Below are 19,638 nucleotides of genomic sequence, written 5' to 3' on the forward strand. Positions count from 1 at the left end.
ATTATGGTAACAGGGGTTAAGATAACAGTATGTCTTTGCAACAGCGCTTGGTTGTGAGAGGCAGAGGCAAGTGAGTGGGAAGCTTGATTCTTGTCGTATCCTTGGTTCTGTTTGTGTTCTCCTGGTGTAAACTGGACAGATTTTTGGGAAGATGTCAAAGGTCAGAAATGCGGACAGAGAGGATGCAGTAACACGGTGTGACAGCAGTAGGACTGGAGTCACTGTGCAGTGAGGCTAGGCGTTGGGGTTCCTAAACTATGGGAGGAGGGATGGAAGTGGTACTGTTGCTGAAGAAAAAAAGAAATTGGACTGGAAAAGTTAGTCCTGTCAGTGCTGCTGAGAAGCCTTAAATTTGCACTGCTCTGTCCCTAAACTTTCAAATTAATTAAATGGTTAGTATTCTTGTTCACTCACATGACTGGTGACTTTTAACAGAATAGACAGATCTTAGAAAAACTGAATATCAGCTATGTTTAAGTGTCTGTGCGGTTTGCTTTTGAAAATGCATTCATAATAAGTGATATCATATATCTCCTCTGATAGCTTTGCTTTTCATTACAATAAGTTTCCTTTTAATTCTTTGGCTTATCGAGATGCTAGACATAGGATAAAATGTTGAAGGAAACTTGAAAAGCTTTAGTGTTTCAACAACATGTACAAAACTTAAAGCTAAGGTAATTTGAGAAATGTGGTGCTTGACCTGTGATACTGCTGCAGCTTGCTGTTGGAATCAAATGAACTAGCCAAACCAGTAAATCCACTGTGTAGAAAACAGTAGTCTGAAAAAAGGCCTCCTTCAACAAATAAATCAAATATGTTAACTAGCATGGAAGTCTTTCCTTTCTTGAAAAAAGTCAATGCAGAATAAGTAGTTTAATAATGGGATAAAGGTGGTTTCGTCATAACAATAAAAAATTTACCACTAGAAATTTTCACTTGTCATTTACTTCCTTCTATCTCTGGAGGTACTAGATGTTCACCTTTAAAAAAGTTTTCTACTTGTTCTGTAGTACAGCTGTTTGAAGAGAATTAATATTTGTTATGCCTGACATACTACTTGGAAGTCAGCCTTAAGGCTGCCCTGACAATGAGTTCTGAAATGGTGCATCCACTGTAATTTTCAATGCCTGTAGTGCCGTAGGAGGATATTTCTCAGATTCAGCAATACAGTGTACCTCAAACGAACTGACTATCGACTTACACTATATTCCAAAGGCAGCCTTGGCTTAGAGATACTGAAAAGTCAAGTCATTGCAAAGTAAGGTGCTGTGTGTTCTTGGATAAAATAAGTTTTCCTTGAAAATTTTATTTCTGTGGAATAATTTTCTTATTGTCCCATGGAGTCTGATGCAAACAGTTGCATTGTGTCAGTCTGTTAAAATTTTGAAAAGTAGATTAGGAATCTCTCTTCAGTGCAGGTATAGTCACCTTTTTTTTTTCTTCTTCCTTTTAGTTAAGTATTCCTTTATTTTGAAAATTTCAGAAACACCCATCATTTTAAATAGACATTGATTAGTATTGAAGCAGATCTTGATTTAACAGAAGGAGAGGGAAGCATCAGCAGTAGTTAATGGATGGGAGTGCTGAGTACAGTGGATCCACATGGGTCCACTGTGCCATTGCAGAGTCTCAGGATGATGCTGTAATGTCCCTGTGACTAGTGGGGATTCAGATGACCATGTTTGCCCCTGTGATAGCCCAGCATTGATAATTGACTTGGAAGGGGAGCCATTTCTAAGCTGCGAGAAGCTCCATTTGCTGTAGTTGTGGACTGGCTAGGACCACATTGTTGCTCAAGGGGTAAAGTGGAGTTAATTATACTTTTTATAAGTCTTATATAAATATGTTTGTCTTACACTTAAGTCCGTAGAGACATATCTGGAAAACAACATTACATTTCAGATTTCATTTTGAAATTCAAGACTTGATGTTTCTGGGAGTTTGTAGATAATCTTATTAAATATCTCTGTAAGGTGTATGTATAGTGAGGTACACAGTCTGGTTGCCATCACTGTTTTCTCATGACAAACTTGCAAGTCAGTGAAGTAGCGGGAGTACAAAGTTAAAGGTAAGCAAACAAACAAACCCCACCTTTTTTTTGTAGAGAAGCCTGCTAGCCTAATTTTGTGGATGAGGTTGCTGGGGTGGATTTTTGTGTTGCTTTGTCTTCTTCAGAATTTACATCTATTGACAAGTGTCAGGATTACATTTTCAGTGCATGAGTTCCAAACATGAGCATTTCTGAGTTAGAGATGCTAACCATGGCAAAGACTTGGTGTATTTGCTAGTTTTTGCTGCTTGAGGTGGTAGTGTGCCTGACCTAGTTGGGTTGAAAATTCCAGATTTGGTTCTCAGCCTTTTTCTGAGTATTTGGCAGACTTTTAAACTAAAGACTGCATGAAAATTTACTTCTCATTGACGCCTTTGGAAAATTCAACAGTAGTAACCTTTGGAGCCTTAAAAAGTTTCCCCTAAAGTATTGGCTTCAATTAAAATTACTTCAGTTCCTTTAGGCAGTTGTACTCTATTAATAGCTTTGCAGTTTTGACACCCAGAAGGTGAATGGTATTGTGGCCATTTGCCTTTTTTTTGCTTATAAAGAGAGAACTTAAGTTTATAATTTTCAGTTCACTGGGAAAAGTCATATTTCATGATACCAAACACTTCTAGAGGTTAAATTAAGTATCTTTTAATAAGGAAATAGGCATGATGCTTTTGGTATCAATTTTGATATAGATGTATATGTGCTTAGATATCTCTGATATGCTGTGGATTTCTTACGTAAGTCACTTACTAACTTTCATTGTGAAAGCAGTTGCATTCAAAGCAGGTTTGTTTCAATAGCAGCCAAAAATTTACTTGAAGGCAAGAAATATTGAAGCAGCTGCCTAGTACATTGGTTCTATTAATTAACTGGAGTGCATTGTATTAAGTGATTGAGTGTCTGTGTGGATGATTAATTACACTCTGACTCATAGTCAGATCTTATTGCAATAAACAAGAAACTTCTGCAGGTTTGTCTGGGAATCCTTGCTGGCAAAGTTCAAGAAATACCTAGTATCTCTACATTGTGACAATTACATTTTTGGTTTGGTCAGGTACATTGCAGAACACAGGGTAAAACAAATTGTCAGCATCTGCAGTACTACTGCAGTTTTTCTTAAGATAAATATGTGGGGCTTTGGCAGGATGTCCAGTGATGTCTGTTATGTGTTCTGTGTAGTTTAGCTCAGAGCATGATCCTGCTGGTGGGTGAGGCTTCTCTAGTTTGCCAAGGGTCTTTAATGGCTGAGTGTTCACAATGATGCTGCTTTAGTTGGCTTTCTTTTTTAAGTCTAGTGGTAGACCACTTCTAGTTTTATCTATACATCCTGATTGAAAATATTAACTCTGTAAATCTGGGCTTTATTTCACCACTCTGTTTTTATTTATACTCTTTTTAAAGTGGAAGAGATGACAGGACTTTAAGGAGCAAGGACTTGTGCAGGTGTTCTGCATATGGCACACAAGAAGGCAAGATTCAATGAATTACTCTATGTAAAATGATGTGTTTGTTTGTTTGTTTTTTTTTTTGTCGACCATACAATTTCAACAGTTACCAGTTGAAAACTGTTACAAAGCTTTAGTATTTATAATAATGTGAATGATTTTTCTGACCAGTCTTTATTATAAGGTACATTTGTATAACTTCTCATGTAGGAGGATATTTCCTGAGGAATCCTTGGCTGGTCAAGAGAGACAAGACTATAGTATACATACATGTGTGTGTGCAAACATTAAAAAAAAGTGTGTATGCCTGTCGTTTTTTGTGTGTAGCTTCTGTGGAACTCCTGTCTGTTAGTGACTACTGGACTGGCAATGGCTGCATTTCTGGGTGCTTGCAGCTATTACAGATATTACTTGCATGACTTCATTAACCTCACTGTGAATAGGGCTTGTTAAATGCATGCAGGTGTACTGATCTGAATTGCTATTTTGCACTTCCTGAATGTTTTACTGTGTAATAGCTCCTAAGCCTTAGTGTACCTCCTGCAGCCACAACTCCTACACTTACAATGTAAGCTGTGGTTCTGGTCTTTTGGCACAAACAGCTGTGCTGCTTATCTTGTATGTTTTGTGAGCTACTGTGATGACATTAAGATGCCATTTTCGTCCATGAACACCTGACTTGAATGAGATGATACTATTTCTGTAATTTAGTATTAAAATTTGAAGTTGTAATTAGCCATGCCTCACACGATCTGTGTGAGCATGCTTTGAAGCACTAGAGCTATTGCTTGAAGGCTTTCATTTGTTTCTGCTGTAAAAGTAGTATGAAAGGCTGTAAGACTTCTAGATGTAGCCTATGGATAATCAGAGGAGAGCAACTTGTTTGTTCGCAGACTTTCCAGCAGCTCTGTAATGAATCTCCTGTGGCTGATGCATGTGACTATGCTGCTCGTAAATTGACCATGCTTGAGTGCACTGATGGTAAAATAAATGAGTGGATTATTTTTCACAATAGGCTGTTATGACTGACAGTGATTAAATTATGAGAGATTGCAGAACACATTCTTTGGGTGGCTACAAAGAGCTGTCTGCTCAAAGCAATAGAGAAAGTACATTGCGTTTCTGTGTTCTTATTCTGACAGTAAAGTGGTGCATAAAGGAGACGCTGAGCACTGTGACAGCAGTGTGTCGACAAAATCCTAGTTTGAGTTTTGGTGAGTGTTAAGATATTTGAATTATTAGCTGTTAAAGACTTAGAATAGATTCCTTGGGTCATCAAGACCAAAGTAAACATCACCTGTTCCAAGACCTTTGCAAGTGCCATTGAGGGATTGCTTTGGTTTGTTTATCTTGCCTATGTTTTTGGGAAAGTGGCCCGAAAATCTCATTCATGTGTATGAAAAAACACTTTAGTGACTAATTTTATCATTTTTATTCAGAAGTAATGTGATAAAGAATATTCTGCAAGTCAAACATATTTAGAGACTTGAGAATTAACATTAATCATCTTAAATTTCTTGAGCTGTTTCAGTATTTTATCTTTTTTGCACAAATACAATTTTATTTTATTTTGGATACTACAGTGTATGATTTGCTGAGTAAAACTGATTGTTGTTGTGGTCACTAGTGGAAAAATACCATGACGGTTAATATTCATCCTTTATGAACTTTTATGTGGTTTTGTATTTTCTTTTCCCGTGAAACTGACAGAAGCAGGGCAAATGGAGTTCTGCACAAAGTGGGAAAATACTGTAGTCTGTTAGTAGAGGGTATTACATGAGCTAGGGAATAGATATCTAAGTTGGTTGATGTGGTATACCTAGAGTAATATTACTGTCACAGATGTGACTTAATTTGTCTTAGTAAGCATTTGTAAATAATTTTCTTCTGCTGCCATGTCTATTTTTTTTTATTTTTTTTTAATTTAACCTAGACAATGGGAAGAAATAGAGCAGAGCTTGCATGCATTTCTAGGTAAAAATGTTGCAAGTATAGAGTAAAGCATGAAAAGCACTCTTTTCATGGGGAATTACTTTTCCAGTGTATTTCCTGTCATAATGACTTAGCATGTGTTATGTACAATTCTCTGCCTAACTTGCTTGCTATTTTGTAGATGCTGTAGAAGTGTCAGGCTTGATGCCTTCAGTGAACTTTGTATATTACTTTTTTCATGTTCTAGATCTTGAGCAGACTGACAAAGATGTCCTTCCTAAAATTACTTTTCCAGTTTATGGGTATAAATTCAGTTCAGACTTAAACAAATGATGTGGGTCAGAACATGAGTCATGGTTGCTGCTTGGGGTGAGCCTGCTAGGCCTGGCACAGCACTCCACAGGCTGCTTTGTTGTGTGTGTCAGTCTCCATCCCATCCTGAGACTTCACCTTTCAGTTCCTGCAGCAGAAATGATGAAGCAAGAGGTGGACTGTGCTGTCCAGCACCTTGCCTTTCTCCTTTCTCACTTTTGTGAGCCATAGCATGTGTGCCATTTGGTGAAGTGCTGGAGCCAAGCTCTGCTGTGTGGAGAGGTGCTGTCAGCCTTGTGGAGAGTTGTGCTGGAGTCAGTACCTCGAGGTACTGAGGTGACATGAATGGAGGAAGGGAGTGCACTAAGGAGAAAGAAACAACCAACTTTTTTGCCTGGAATGTGTAATATTATTGATAGCTCTGGTGGTTATATTTTGATGTAACTGTTGGGAAATGCTAAATTTGTGTTGCATATTGCTAGTAAGGACTAATCTGCATGGTTTTCTGCACTGCACAGAGCACTAGAACTGCTATAGGAACATACGTGTTCTAGAGCTATGTGAATTTAGAAAGGGAAATTTTAAATAAGAAATCCATGGCTTTAACTTATTTTCAGCAGTAGCATTTTTTATTATTTTTTTTTTAATATGGGTAGATCAGCAAAAAAGCATGTCAACTATTCATGCTGTTCACTAGGTACCAATACAAATACAAGTTCATGTGCTGATGTAGGTGTTCAGAATAGCACTGTAAATTGTGATATAGCATATTCTGTTTTAAGCTGTATGTGGTTTTGTTTGGGAACCAAATCCTGTCTGCTGAGTATGACATGAATATAAATATTCAGAATGGCAATAGCTCAAAGTTCTGTTGGATACATCTGTACTAATAAACTAACCCATGTCAAGCTCCTGCAAAGCCTGGTAGAGTCCGTAATACATCTTCTTTCCCTTCACAGTAGGGTGACAGACTGTTAGTGCAGTGCCAGAGCTGTAAAGAACCACTGGAATTACCTGATACTTGTGCTAGAAACTAGGGAGTAGGAGTGGAGAAAAGACCTTGATGGTTTGTTAACTGTAAGTGATCATGTATTAAAATACTGTTGGCACTTTCAGTGTAGACAATTTTTAAAAGCATGCTGGAAAGCAAAAAGGAGAAAACTTCATTTTAAAGCTCTTGCATAATAGTTTTTATTTTTGACCTGTTGAGTTTATCAAAGCTAGTTTACCAAAGAGATTGGAGTGGAATGATTTAATATGAAAGTTTCTTGAGAAAAAACATATATGTGCAGGAATATGTACACAGTTTAATAGAGCATTACTGTCAGCCAATTGAAATCAGGGGATCTATTCTTTATTCCTGAAGGTTAGACAGAATACTGTAAAGGACTTCACAATGACAACACTGAACATTTTTAGAAAGTGGCTTTACAGAGTCTTATGGTCACTTCATTAACGAATTTGGAGATTTTAACACTTTAAAACTGGCCTTCAGAACTGTTTGAGCACCTGTGACTAAAGCAACCTAAAAGAATTTTAAGAACACAGCAATATTAACAGAGCCATTTCTTAACCAAATTACCTATTTTTTTTCTAAACAGCATTTATAAATATTAGCTTTTTTCCATCAGCTTATTTTTTAAATATTAAGGGCTTTTCTTGGATCACTCTCAGCAAAGTGCTCAGAAGAAAAACTTGCTCCAACTCCACTTCTTAAAATTTATTTGCATTCCTCTTATTCTTGCTGTGTTTCCTGAAGGGATTAAAGACTGAGTAGAAGAAATATTGCACAATTTCCAAATGACTTCAGTATTCTTTCTTTTTCCAAAGCCCCGTAATGCTAGGAATCACTGAAAAGACAAATGGCATCTCTCCCTCTAACAGTTTTTCTTTTGAGAATTGATTTTTTTTTTTTTTTTTTTTTCCTGTTGGGTTTATTTTCATTTACTAAAGGAAAGGATTAGTTAGAGCCAGTTTTTAAGATAGTGGCATGGTCAAAATTGAGAAGAAAAAGGTGGTATTTCTACCACCTCTCCATGACTTCTACAAATACTAAAACCTACTCTGAGTAATGCAGATGCCCTGGGTTCAGCAGTAGCAGTCATTTTTCTCCTCCTTGGTAGCTGGTGCAGTGCAGTGTTTTGACTTTCAGCTCAGGAACAGAGCTGATAACAATGATGTTTTGGTTTGGTCAAGGACTTTGTGAGCCTCATGCTCTGCCAGGGAGGAGGGGAAGCCGGGAGGAAGCAGAGACAGGACACCTGACCCAAGCTAGCCAAAGGGGTATTCCATACCACAGCACGTCATGCCCAGGATGTAACTGGGACTTAGCCAGAAGGGCTGGGAGACTGCAGGGTTGGAGGAGGTATCGGTCAGAGCTTGGTCGGGCTGGGAGGGGGGGGGGGGGGCAAGTTATCAGTCAGCTGGTGGTGAGATGTTGTATTCTGTTCCCTTGTTATTTCCTTTATCATTATTATCATTGGTGGTAGCAGTAGTGATTTGTGTTATACCTTAGTTACTAAACTGTTCTTATCTCAACCTGTGGGAGTTGCATTCTTTTTGATTCTCCTCTCTGTCCCTCTGGGAGTAGGGGGAAGGCAAGAAGGGGGGAAGTGAGTGAACAAGCTGTCTGGCTGGGTTTAAACCATGACAGCAGAGTGTATATTTTTCCTGAAATTTGTATATACATTTGAAATGGAAAATTTACTCCTTAAATAAACACAGTGCTTGACTAGAACAGAGATAAGGAATATTATTTGTCTGCTGGGCATGGGCAGATTGCAGCTCTCCAAGTATCTTAACTTGTAGACAGATTAACGTGGCCTTGTGCAGCACAGCATGCTGCTTAAACCCTGGCTCAGATTGAGCAGTCATAAAATGGATTGGTGATTTAGGCTATTCATACCAGCCATGACAGTTAAAAGGAGGTCACTGACAAAGTCAACAGAGCATACAATCCTTTTCTTCTAGATAGGCTTTGCCTTGGTTTTTTTTTTGTCAGGCAGATTCTTGCAAAAGTATTTAGGCCTTCCGCTTTCATCTCCATTAATAAGGGGTTGTTCTGGAAGACATTCCCTGTGAAAGGAGATCTAGTGTTGCTTTTCGACGCCTGTGATCTCTTCAGTTAGAGAATGCAGAGGTCTTCATAGGCTGTGGATCAAGAACATAATCAGTCCGTGTTTTTCAGAACAAGATATTTTGGGAGGTAAGAGCAGAAAAATCTGGTTCTCAGATTTTATTATTTCTTTGTTTTAAGAGGATTTCTCCCACTTTCACAATTATTTGGGATGTTGAAAACACTAACTGGAACATATGGTGTGCTCTACAGAAAAGAAAGAACTGAATTGCCTTTGTTTCAGCCTCTCAGCACATCCTTTTGATATATTGGCTATAGTGGTTTTCAGTTGCTTTGGGCAGAAATAAATCCCCAATCTTAGGTAGTATAGTTGTCATTTAAAAAATTAGCTGCAGAAATGCATTCTCTATTTCTGAAGCTGTTTCATATTATATATTTTGCCTGTGGCATAATTTGATTAGTTGAACAACTTTTAAGTACTATGTTGATTTTTTTTTTTTTTTTTTTTTATGATCAGTTGACAGATAAAAGCATTCACATAATTTCACAAACAGCTTATTTTCCTTGTTTTCCTGTGGATATGATTGAAAGAAAATTCCAGCTTGCTTTCTGAATGGCTTATGTTGTTTTTCTTCAGGTGAGATCCTAAACTGTCTGGATGTAAGTCAGGCTTTTGACAAAGTTTGGCACCTTGGATTTCTAACAATGGTTATGGAGTTGAGTGGAAAGTATAGGACTTAATCAATAATCAAGAAGGTCCTAAAAAAAGGCAAATAAGATTAAGCAAAAGTACAAGAGGGAAGGGAGAAGAAAAGAGAATGAAAGAGGGGCTTATATACATCAAACTGAAGAGTGTGTGTATTGCAGATGGTGAAGCCCACACATCACAGCTTAAAACAGCCTTGTTGCAATGTTCCTGGGAATTTTAGGGAAGCTGTGTCCCATTATGGAACGTTATACTCCAACATAATGTTTTTTCACCATTTCCATCTAAATGTCTTTATTGTATGGCTATATATATTTAAAAGGCTTATCTGTGCATCTGAGTATGGGGTATAACACTAGCTGGTAATGCATTTTCAGACTAAGAATTATTGATGTAACTTGCCAGCTTTATGGAAGTCTTTTGATAGCTTACCATATTGACATTTTATGTGAAATATGGTGTAATATCTTGGTTCATATAACCTTATGGGATGAAAAGTTATTTTGTCTTTTCAACAATTTGAAACTCTTCTGTGGAAGCCACCCTGAGCATGCTGTATTACTTATCTGTATATCTTGAAAGGAATGCCTTCAGTTTCATTTCTTTCCCTTTTCCATTAAGTTTGCTGTAACGTTTGCAACTTTTATTTCAAGTGTTGCAGTGTATTTTATACATGTGCTGCCTAAAATCCATTCTCCTTTGTTAAAGAAGACAATGAAACGTTGTTTTGATTGGCATAAGAAATGCATGAGAAATGCTTCAACTTTTCTTTGCAGAAAAAGGACAGCATATTAGTTTTGCTTTAAGTATTGAGTCGTTTCTCTGTAAATGTGCTCATGGAAATTAATGAAGTTGTAGGGAGTAATTTGATGACAGCATTGCCTCGTAAGAGGAATCTGCCAACTTAAAAGTCTTCACCTGATGTGGCTGAGAATTTGGTTTGTTTGTGCATAACTGTGGTGAATTCTAATTCAGTTGAATTGGAATGTATAGTTAGTGGTGTCTGTCTCCTCCAGACTTGAATTTGACCTCAGAATTTTAGTGATATCATACAAGCATTAATCAGCTTGGGTTGTTCAGCAAGAAAATGTTACATCACTTGACAAGAGCAAACTTTTAGCTTCTTTGATAGTTATTTTAATGGAAATTTGAGCTGGGAATACATGTGTTTCGGGGTTATAGTTTTAAAAGCAAAAAAGCTCATTTCAGAATTTTCTGTAGGTTTTGTAACGCCCACATAACCCTACTGACACTCTGTAATGTAATACAATTTTTGTGCATGTCTAGGGGGTCTAATAATAAAAACAGATCAAAAAGACTTACCGCAACTTTCTCTTTTCTGTATTGCCGTTGAAGTATTGCTATTGTCTAAGCAGTATTAAACTCTTCCTGTAGTCGATCACCCTTTTGTTTTGGAGAGAAGTGGCCTCTAGGTTTTGAGTGAAAAGAAATGAAAAACTATGATGTTGTCTTCTTACGTGGAACACCTAGGAGTATTTGATGTCATGAGAGGAGGCCTTGAGACCTGTTTGTGTTTTGGTTCTACTACTGTCCCAGTGTAGAATGTCTTGTATGTCACTTCCTCTGTGTAGTGCCCCGAATTTCTTTATCTGTAAAATTAACTTTTTGCTAAAATCAGAAATACTTTTAGAGAGACAATTTTATAACTACTGCAAAGCACTCGGGCTTATGTTTTCAGATAGTTATTTTAGACAGGTGGTTGATCTTTGAGTTCCCCAACAAAAGTAAATGGGGTATAATTCATGATGTGTTTTAAAACCAAGAAGAGGCTTACTGTGTAGGAACTGGTAAGCCAAAGATGTAGTTCAATTGTTGAATCATTATGCCTCAAATCTTCCTATTGAATGTAACCAAAACACTTATGAACATGTGGATGTGCCTGAGAAATGACGTGAACTAATGAGAATCCTGTCATTTAGGGATTTGGGAATACATTAACCAAATTTTTCCAGGAAGTACGACTTTTTGCTTAATCCAGGCAATCCAAAACAAGCATTTGCTGCTTAAAAATAAATACATAAATAATTAGAAGTGCAAAGGAAGGAACATTCTGTTTAAATCTGACAAGAGAAGAACAGGTCCTGAAACTTGTCAGGAAATTAACATTCAAAAATGAAGAGGCTACTGGAAAAGGGTTGAAAGTATTGCCCTTTGTGAGGCATTTGATTACATAGAAAAGAATTCTTTAGGTTCTTAAAATAAATTCTTCTGTGGAAACAGTATGGCATAAAGGCAACAGATTTAAGGGTTTTGCTTTTTCCCAGTCCTGTAGGTGGGTATTTGCCCTTTCTTGCATAAATTCTTTTGTGGTTAAATTTCTTTGCTGGGTAGGATTTTATATGTGAGGGTGAAATGACAGTTGCTGGATCTCCTCCAGCCAAGCGCTTGAAGATACAGCAGCACTTGGAGACTTTGTGGTCTGTCTGGTGCGCTCTGCAATATAACTTAGCCCATAGTGGGATTCTGGTGTCTTCCCACCCCACTCCCCTTTTGGGCCTCACTGCAGTTTTTTGGCTATTACACAAATCATGACCTTTTTTTTCCTGTTTTGTCTTCAGTGTCTGTTTCCTGTTTTCTCTTTCCCTCCCCCGTCCCATATTTTACTTCTGACTTTCTCTCCACTGGTGTCTTTACGTTCTTTAGCTTGTTTGTTAGCTTCTTTTTCCCAAGGTGTTTTTTTTTTTTTCATAATAAAATGCATAGAAAATTGAGAGCTATTCCTTTTTGCTGTGTTTCTGTATTGACACTTGTTACTGAATTTATTGAACATTAATTCACATGGTGTTCCTCCTGTTACCCAAAACTCACGTATATTATATGTATGTATTTCTTCCATCTTAACACAGATACACAGATGTACACATTTTCCAAGGGCTAGAATTTTTCAGTCTTACTTGTCTGCCTAAACATATGAGCTTCTACGTCTTAGACTAGCACATCCCAGACTTCATCTGGATGAGAGCTCCAGTTGGTCTCTTGACATCTCACTTTGGGAACTGTTGTTCAAGTGATCTTGATTTCTGAGAGAACGTGATGCAATTTTAAACAAAAGTCTGAGTCAGGTGTTCTTTTTGTCAATTTATACTTTCCATTGCTTCCACACAAGAATATGTTCCTTCAAAAAAATTTGTTCACCAGTGTACTATGGTCAAGAAGAATTTTAAATGAATTACCGTTTTTCGCTTTCTTGTTGCTTTATATTCTGAAGTACTTAAGAGTTAAGGAAAAATTAGATATTTAGGATGGAGGAAATGCATAACTATAGATTGGCTATAAGGACGAAGTTCTTTACTGTAAGGGTGGCGAGGCCCTGGAATGGGTTGCCCAGGGAAGTTCTGAATGCTCCATCCCTGGCACTGTTGAAGGCCCGGTTGGACAGTGCCTTGGGTGAGATGGTTTAATATGAGGTGTCCCTGCCCATGGCAGGGGGGTTGGAACTTGATGATCTTAAGGTCCTTTCCAACCCTAACTATTCTATGATTCTATGAGCTCTATTGTGGTGTTGGATCTAAGATTAAATGTGAGAGAAGCGTACCCATAGAGAGCAGTGTGGTAAATATGCTTTCAAACATTTGGTCAGTCAGCCTGAAACTGATGAGCCCAAAATAAGGCAAATAAAACCCCACACCAATGCAGATGGGGAGTTTCATTCAAAGAAAGAAGTATTTTTGATACGGTGTTCATAATGCTGTGTTGTGTGGTTTGTGTAATAAAACAGGTAGATGATGAATTGCTGTCAGCTTGGATTTGTGTTTGCCTTGGACTGTTTCAAGGCTTTGAAATTTTTCGGGATATATAGAATGAAAACTGAAAATATAGCCCAAGAAGGCAGAATAAAGCCTCTACTTAAATTGGCCTGAAAGCTTACTGTAATAATACAGCATCCCCATTTGTATGTGGTCATTGAAAGGCTTTCCTGCAATGGGTGAGGCCGCTTCAGTAAACTGCAGTTTTGATGTGTATTTACATGGGAATGTCATTGCAGTTGTGGTTTGGCAAGTCACCATCTTTTTTTCTTTGTCTACAGTCCAGTTCTAAATACTCCTCCCCACCTTGTTCTTGGTGTTCACAAATGAATTATTCTAAGTCTCTCTTATCTGTTGTCTTTCCCTAACTCTCCAAAGAAAACTTTGTTTAAATAGTTACTCCCTTGGGACTTTCATGCATATCCTGTTATCTGTTTTATATTACAGTCTTTCATGCTGGGAATGTCCTTCCAGAAAGCACAAAACAGCTAAAGCACTTAGATGACTAACAAACATGTTAAGTGCTGCAGTCGAGGCACAAACCCAGCATTATTAACATAAAATTATTTTGCTTTTCCCCCCTCTCTTTGTATTATTAGACTTGTTTCTGACCTCTGTGGAATCATTTCACTTTGTCTAGCCTGAAGATGTTGCCATGGCTTAAATGTTGTTAGTTGCGAAACCATTGCCATGAAAAGTGGGAAGCTTTTAGAAAGTTGCTGATATTTTCATTCTTCTAATCAGATACCAGCATTCGAAGAGCCTATGGGATTGATGAACTTTAGACTGCCAATTTTATTCGCTCAGCTAAGAGTCATCTCCCCGTCACTGCTTTCTGTTGCTTGGGATTGGCAATGTTATGCTCCCATAGGAACACCAGATGCATACATTCCTGAAGAGCAGTATTAGCTGTAGTTTCAATACTTCATTATATATTCCAGTAAACATAAATATGTAGGGAGATGTTTGCATTGTTCTGCTTTACATAAATCACTTTACGTGTATTATAATTACTGGGGGGGATGGGGGGGCGGGCATGACACTGGGCAAATTGGTTCTTCTGTTTCAGTGGAATACTTCTGTTCCAGTACCACACGAAAGACTCGGCTAGTTTGTGCTAGCTGCAAACATAAAAATGAAAGCGCCGACACAAGACATCTCAGATGGCTAACTTCTGAGGTTTGTGGAATGTAGGATGGCTGTCAAGGAATACGAAATACCATTTATTCTTTGTAGCAGCAGTTGTAAATTACCATGCTTTTAACTATTGTTTTTTTGTTTTGTTTATTTTCTATAAAATAATGCTGTACTGTTAGCAGCCTGGGCTTGCTTACTTGCATGTGTGTCATGATCTTTGCAGGTTCTTCAGCAGTTGATTCACATACTGATACTGACATACCCAGTACAGAGAGAGCTGCAAGTTAGCTGCAAAAACCCTGAAATACTTCACTGTATAGCTTGAAAATTTGCACTTACTTGGAATTTGGATTAAGCTTGTTTAAGATTAATTGCCAGGGATGCCATTTAATCAAGTATTTGAAAACAGACCTCGTTATTGGTAGTAAGTGGTGTCTTATCAATTTTTGTATTTCAGCTGGCATCCTAATACAGGAAAATTGGTATTAAGAAATAGTAGCATGAGAAGATCCTACATCTGTCACCTGTATAAAATAATTTATTATTTTAATGTCACTTTCATCCAAGTTTTTGTTTCCCTTGGTAATGTGCAAACATCAGCCAGTATTGTTAAACTGGGTTGCCAAAGAGAGCTGTTCTCTCTATAGTGCTTATCTTTGACTCAAGCAAAGATGAAGTGCACTTTGAAGTTGAAATACAGAACTGATGTTGCTGCCAAAAAAGGCACTTCTGTGTCTGTTTACACCCTGAAGCTTTGTAAACAATGTTTGTCTATTGAACTCTATTCTTGTACATGACAGAGCAAACTGTCTTAATGCATTTTTCAGTTGGTTTCTGGCCATTTTTCTTATGTTGGATTGGCTGAAATAAAAAGCTAACAGGAATTTTGAATGTGATCTTGATAGTGTCTGTATGACATTCAGCCACGGCGTATTGGTGAAATAAAGCTAATGGTTATATCTGCCTATGAAAACTACTTACAAATGTGTTCTGCTTGTAGGGGATTGTCAGTACTGTCACCAGTGTTCTACCAAAAGCACAGATTAGTTGTTTCTCATTTCTCTTCCTGACCTTCAGTCCTGGTGTTGTGATTATTTCCCTCTTTTGCATGCTGTTGTACATTTCCTAGACATGCGAGATGGTAATAATTTTCTGTATGACTCCCACTGAAGAGGAAATGGATACTTGTCAAAACAGTGATATGCGTCTGGGATTCCAGCATCTAGAGATTTATTTCACTGGGGCCTCTCAGTTTGCTGTTAAAAAAAAATTCTCAGGTAATAGTACATGATTTTTCAGCCTGAGTTGGAAAGTGCTTTGATTGCCCATGTTATTATAAGTGCCTTGGAAGCATACCTTATGCAAGAGTAAACTTAATGTTGTAAGTATGAAAAGAAACTGGTTTTAATCTTTCCAAGAGATTATAAACAGAAAGAATAAAAGTTGGAAATGAGAAATTTACTGTGGCATCTAGAAATCAATTACCTCTAAATCAGAACAAGCTAAATAATTTACAGAACAGAGATTCCTTCCCCACTCCCCTTTAAAAGGAATTGGAAAAAATTACATGTTTGCCTGTGCTTCAGTGGAATAGTAGCGCTGTTATAGAAACAGCCATTTGGAGAGGTCAGATGGGGTGAAAGGATAGGAATGGAGTTTGGAGGGGCAAAATTGCTAAAACCAAATGTTCAGTGCTGGTTTTAATCTCTAAAATTGTGGCTATTGTGAGGGTTTAATGTGAACAGTGAAAACTTGCAATGTTGATTTTAAAGATAGGGCAGAGATTTTTCTCAGACTCTGTTGTTCTTTGTTTGTTGGACAGATAACAGGAAAACAGAGCTGTCTCTTGACCCATGTTCATTTTCTGGCTGCTGGAATGAATTTGGAACTTAATCCCAGTTTTCCACTGAGCATGTCCTTTAGCAGTGTCAGGGCCTGGGTGGGGTCACTCACTCTTGTTCAGTAGAGCCTTTTTCAAAAAGGCTGTTGGGATTCTCATCAGCTTACAACATTTTTTTTCAGTTCTGGGGAACAGCACAAAACCAGTTTGATAAACAACAGATTGTATATGTGCATGTGTACTCTGGCAGAGAGAGATTTCTCAACTTGAAGTTGCTGTTTGAGATTGTTTTTCTTTTTTTTTTTCCCCTTTTTTTCCTATCAGAGTATTTGTAGATTGAAAATACAGAAGGAACAGTTTCCTGTTGCCTCTGGGTATGATACAGCTAGCAATGAGAGAGCTGCCGGATGTATATTTGCTTAAATGCAATCTCAAAGAAATGTTGATGTGGGCATCACAACTTGGCTGCATATAGAACTTGAATGGTATTTATGTTCTGGTTTTACTGAAAGTTTTGGGGTTGGTTTTGTGGTTTATTTTTACAATGAGCTTTTCATGTTGCATGAGTGCTATTACACAGATGATGCAGTTTCTCAATGCATTTCATTTAGTTTGGGACACAGGACTTTCTAATATTAATCTGTGTTTTTTTTACATGTTTTTAGGCTGCTACCCAGTGTAGTAAAGCTGTTTAAAGAACTGTCTTTCTCTTTTTAAAGAATTCTCTCTTGGTTTTGTGTCTCGTAGTATTGTCTTTGCTTTCTGGAGAGTTGTATCTCTTCCACTGAATTTTCCTTTAAAACAAATCCTTTTAAGTTGTATATGGATTGCGATAACTATGTTATTCACCAAACAAAATAAAGATGCCCTGCAGCAGGTGTTTTCTGAAAAGTTCAGAGCACTTCAGTGATAGGATATAGATACATGGTGTTGTCCTGCTGCTTTAGCAGGAAAAAGATTCTGAGAAATAGCAGTGTTCCTGGATTCTGCTTTCACTTTGCAAAGAGTTGAGGTCACTTCCCTAGAGATGGCTTTATAAGAATTTGACACCTTAATTGAACATTTTCACAATAAAGCTATCTAGATTGCTGATACTTGGCAATTTTAGAGAAAAATAGCTTTGTCTTCTTTCATTTGCTGTCTATAGCCTTGATTTTAGTTTGTTTTGTTTTCACAGTGATCTTCAGAATTACTCTACTACTTGTCTTATATTGCTGTTTCAGAGGTATCTTTTAAGTTCACACCACCCTATGTAGGGATTTATCAGAGTTTTTCTGGAGAGTCCCTGCGTGTTCTGTGTATTGCAGGGAATGATGAGACATCTGCAGTAATTTTCTAGCACTACAAAAATTAGTTTTAGAGACTTAATGATATTTCAGTATTTATATAAGAGTAAAAATGTTTTCCTAGTCACTCAGGTAGGCTACTGTATTTGGGAGGGAAAAGTGTGCTTGCAAACATCCAACTGTGTAATGGTTGTTATGAATGTAAACGTGAGGGCTAACAGAATACCTGTTGTTTTGAATAGTGACTTCACTATCTAGGTAAAAGGATGATTATCAGTGTAGTTGCATTAACTCTGAGGCTGCTTGCCACTGTGATGCACCTGGAATTCTCTGGAAACTGTATTTGATAGACATAGCACCCTTAGGGGAGACACCATTTTGTGCCATTTCTGCTCTTGGAGATAAGCTTAGATGCTGTGTGAATATGGGCATATACTTAGGCACACACATGTTCATGTACACATGTAACTAATTTTTTTTTTGTCATGGAGTAGTAATTCACTGTTTGGCTCTGAAGTTATATTTATTACAATATGTTACGTTAATACTCCTGTGAAAGCATTCGATTACTTGTCATAATTTGGGAATTACAGTTGAAATTGGAGTATTGGTGCTGTTGAAAAGTTCGACCTTTGAAATGTGGTACTGATTTTTAGAACTGTTATGGCACCATCTGCTGACCAGTGTACAGACTGGCAATGGCAGCTTGCTCGCCTGGGTGCCTCCTTGCAAATAAGCTTCCAGTTTAGGAGGCAGTTGGACCAGAATCATAAGGAGAAAGGGTGATTTTTTTTTTTTTTTTTTTTACTTGTCTTTGTGTTTGGGAAAAATATTTTTAGCAGGAAATACTGTTACTGCGCCAACAGTTTGAATTATAATAAGAACCTTTAGTTCTCTAATCAGCTGCATTATTGCATTAGGCTTCTCTGTGAACTGTGAAGCTTTATAAGAAATAATTTTTGGGTGTCTTTGACAATATGTGGCATAGGATTGTTCGTGGTAGTCTCTTGGTCAATGCATTACCTTCTAAGCCTCCAGAGAAGAGCTGTGATGGCATGAGATCAGTTCAGGCCCCAGCTCCGGTAGTGTTGTCACAGCATGGGAAACGGGTGGGCTCTGACAGGCTTCTGCCCTGTGGCTACTACTGAGACTCGCAAAAAAAGCCGAGTCTGCAGTCTGTTCAGTGCAGGGAAGGGCACGTAGACCTGATACTCCATTTCTCAAGGGGTGCATAGTTCTTGTGCCAAAATGAAACTCTAGAAAAAAAAAAATAATGCCAAGCTCGTGATAAAGAAGATACATATTTTGGGAAGTTTGGGAAGACTATCTCTTACACTCCTGGTCATTGCTCTTGTTCAGTAAATTCATCCATCACTTAAAAGTTCATTCGTAGACTACAGGGAGTATAAAGAAATCTACAGGCTTAGCAAAGAGGTGTGCTTTGTACGTTTTCCCTCCCTATTTCTAACCTTTTTTTTTCCCCTGGAAAAGCACTGAAGTTGCAAGCTTACAGGAAATAGAGCTCTTAAAAGAAATCACCTCCTGCTGTTAGCATCAAATAAAGGCATTAAATGAGCATGGACAGACCTGGTCATACAGGAGCTGTAGCAAGTTTCCCTTGCTTCTATAGTATAATGCCAAGTTCTCCTTTTAACTATACCTTCGATTATGAAGCCTGGACACTTGGAGATGCAGAACCTTTCTTTTATTATACTGAGCAAGTTTGTATCACCCACTGCTATCCTGTCTAGATTTAATCAGTTAAGATGTGTAACTTGGTATCCTCAGTTTCTTTTATTGTTAAAACAATACCATAGGGACATGCTTACAGGGTGATTTAGTTTGCTTAGTTCTAAGGAATTCTCTGGAGATGCCTCCTATTTGACTGTATAAACAAAATACGATCTTAATTTTGAGAGTGGGGTATAATATTATTAGTGTGTAAATTTATTTGTGCATATTTTGGAAAGTAAAAAAACCATGCAGGGAATGCAGTGATTTTTCTTTCCTGTAGCTTCTTTTAAGATTTATCACTTTTTCTAAAAGTTTTCAAGCTACTTTTGGGAAAGAAATTGGCTCATTCTTAGAGGTGC

General features: G+C 37.6%; 1 protein-coding gene across 17 annotated transcripts in view; it reads left to right on the top strand.

Moving 5' to 3' along the window:
- EPB41L2 (erythrocyte membrane protein band 4.1 like 2) overlaps nucleotides 1–19,638 on the top strand; it is a 94,853-nt gene that overhangs the window by 14,706 nt on the left and 60,509 nt on the right. For 16 of the 17 annotated variants that reach the window (XM_057408505.1, XM_057408420.1, XM_057408396.1 and 13 more), the window contains one exon: nucleotides 15,420–15,501. The exons of the other annotated variant lie outside the window; for it this stretch is intronic. The gene's annotated coding sequence lies outside the window, so the exon portion shown is untranslated. Of the gene's footprint in view, nucleotides 1–15,419; nucleotides 15,502–19,638 lie in introns of those variants that run through there. 17 annotated transcript variants of the gene reach the window in all.

The sequence above is a fragment of the Pezoporus wallicus genome, unplaced genomic scaffold, assembly GCF_028554395.1.
Source record: "Pezoporus wallicus isolate ANWC-B61680 ecotype Strahan unplaced genomic scaffold, APGP_CSIRO_Pwel_v1 contig_3817, whole genome shotgun sequence".
In the NCBI taxonomy this organism is placed as follows: domain Eukaryota; kingdom Metazoa; phylum Chordata; class Aves; order Psittaciformes; family Psittacidae; genus Pezoporus; species Pezoporus wallicus.